Here is a 3,107-nt window from a genome sequence, read left to right on the forward strand (position 1 = left end):
ACAAATGTCTGGTAGCTCATCCATTGCCAACACCTTTATTGAACCTCTCTGTGGCTCTTTCTCCATTGGGTTAAACATCCTCTTCCACTGTCGCTTTAGCTTAAGCACCATCTCTATAAGCTGCCCAAAAGTAGCATCTGCCTTCCTGCTCGTCAGATCCTCCTTCAAGTCATAGCTTAATTTCCCATCCCCTATTGGAAAATCTGAAACATGAAACTTTCGACGAGCTCTCCTTTTTCTCTTGGCCTTGACATCCTCGCCTTCATGGCTCTTTCCTTTCTTCTTACTAGGACCTGGGGCACTTCTTCCTTCTTTATCCTCTGTGGTCCTCTTCCCAATAGGCATCACTAATGTATCCTCTAGCTTTGATGCCTTCTCCAAGGTGACTACACTTAGCACTTTTGTCCTTCCCTTTTCCTCTTGGGTTAATCCACTGGTTCCTTCATCTCCCTTAATTTCGATGCCATAATCATTTGATCTAGTTAACACCTGTCTTGGCAATGGATACATGTCTCCCCCCATCCTTGGTGGCTTATCACATTGCGGGCTGATGTGACCCAACTCTCCACAGTTGTAACATGTGGGCGTCTGCCTCCAAAACCTACCATTGCTTTGTCCAACACCATTCCTAGGTCTTTCTTCACCTCCTGGCTGATTCGCAAACCTCCCTCGACCTCGATTATTTCCCACTTGACCTAGCATGTTTAGGTTGAGATTCTTCATTAAATCTACCACTTGCCTCATGTCTTGCCTTAGCCCATCATCTTGCACTGTTGTAGTGACCAGTGCTGGCATAACCTAAGGAGTAACAGAAACCACTGGTTCATGATGAACCCCTGGCATGCGACCTTGCAAAGACTCTATAGGCTGAAATTCAGACCTCATGGGAAAAGACTCCACCCCTAACTGGCTCATTTTCCTCAACGTCCACTCTTTGTTCCTTGCTACCTCCAATGCATCTTCATATGTCCTAGGCTTCTTTAGCTCCACTCTCCAACATATATTCTCCCAAAGACCAGCCAAGAACCTGTCCTTCTTCATCATGTCAGGCGGGGGTACCTGTGGTGCTAAGGCCTTGCACATCCTCTCCCATGCCAATGAGAACTTACGTATGTACGCATCTACTGGCTCACCTTCCTTTTGCACTAAACCCTGTACTTCTTGCCACACTTTGTAAGGATCTTCTATCTTTACAAACTCCACTTCCAATCCATGCCTTAGATTGTCCCAACTCAATCTTACGGGTGGATCCGCTGCACGCAACTCCTCTTCAAATGCTTTGGACCAAACTCGTGCATCACTCTTCAATCAAATTTGAAGAAGACGTAACATTTGTGCTGGTCATGGATCTGGTTGCTAATGTAGGCAACCTCCATCTTTTCCAAAAAGTCTTCCACATCTTCATCACTTCTTCCATGAAACTCCGGATAAGAGAAAGCCATGGACACATGAACATTTATATGGATTCTTTGAGTTAAATGAAATGGAGTGAATTGAGGGCCATTCTGATCATCCATTAAAGCCAACCATGAAGCTCCCAAGAAGGCACACCTGACTTAACCTCTGATTTTGCCAAAATTTCAGCAGCATAACAGTATAAATGGCTCAAAAGACCAAAAAACCAGCCATCACAATTTGGAAAAATTTTGGCAGAGTTTCCCCAGAAGTAGAGCAGTGTGAACCCAAAATATAGACTGTATATGTATGCATAAACTGTCAACAATAGAACCCGAGCATCAAATAGGACTCACTAGTACATAGCCTATGGCGAGGTCACGAAAAGGGTGCTCCAGCTACCTGTATCACCGAAAGGATCTCCACATTTGAGAATCCCCCAGCTCAATAAAAACCTCACGCTATCGACCCTCACACGAAGGCTAATGCAAATCGCGTATAGTCAAGTCTCAAAAATGACTATCTTCCAGACCAAGTCTCAGAAATGGTTGGGACTGCCAAATAAAACCCAAGTATGACTCCACAAATGCGTACAATGGCAGTTTCCACAAGTATCGTACAATACCAACAGACCATGCGCTCAAACAGACGCCCAATGATGCATACACTCAGAAACTGCAAGTGACTTCCACTTGCCAGTATATCACTGTACTCCAGCTACATGTACCTGTACGTGTCCCTGTACACTGTAACCTGTAGTTTGCAACCTGTAATCCCGAATCTCGAAGCTTGAAGCTCGAAGCAGAAGGTACTCGAAGAAGATCCTCCGTGGGGGCGCCAAAAGAATGTGATCGGGATGGAAACACACACAACGCCTCTATAATGACCCGACATACACTCTTGGGATGATACACACACACATTATGGGGCACCACTCGGCTTACACAACCAGCCTGGCCGAGACAGGGAACACACAGACGGAGTGAGAAGAGAGAGATTTCCCACTTGCCCACTCAACACTCACACATACACACTCACACACACACTCTCAATTCAGCTCAAAGGAGGAAAATTTCTGTTGTTTAGACTCAATGAAGCTCAGCCCAACACCAATGGGGCAAATAGTTTACACAGTATTGAGGAAATACACCAGATACAACCACAAAGTTAAGCATAGGCTTCACTCACCGGAGAAGATTACACAGAAAAACTGTAAAAAATCTGTGAGGAATTTGGCAAAATGGACAGCGCCATTGCGTCCAGAACGCCCAAAAACCCCAGCCTACAATGTCAAGGTGCTCAAATCCGACCTCGGATGAGCAGTTTAGGGCCAAAAAATGCTCCAAAAACAGCAAAAACACACTTGCGGTTGTTCCTCCTCTCTTCTCCACGTTTTTTCTGGTCTTCTCTCTGTTATTTAGTTCCCACACTTACCTTTATCACTTGGGCACCCTTGGCCTTTTAGTTGACCTCAAACGGACCTCGAACAGGCCAAAAACTGACCTCGCAGTGCATAGTTGTCACCTTTTTGCATCATCCGCACACTTGGCACTCATTTCTTTTCAATAATGCGTCTCGCAACCACGTGAAGTGGCCCCAAAAAGTGGTCCTAATGATGAAATTTCTGCATAAATCTCACAAGAAAACACCCACGTTGTGTCCGTATTCATCCACGTGCAAGTATTGACCCCGTTCAGCCTCCTGATGCCACT

This window comes from Adiantum capillus-veneris, chromosome 13, assembly GCF_014529385.1.
Source record: "Adiantum capillus-veneris isolate H3 chromosome 13, ASM1452938v2, whole genome shotgun sequence".
NCBI lineage: Eukaryota > Viridiplantae > Streptophyta > Polypodiopsida > Polypodiales > Pteridaceae > Adiantum > Adiantum capillus-veneris.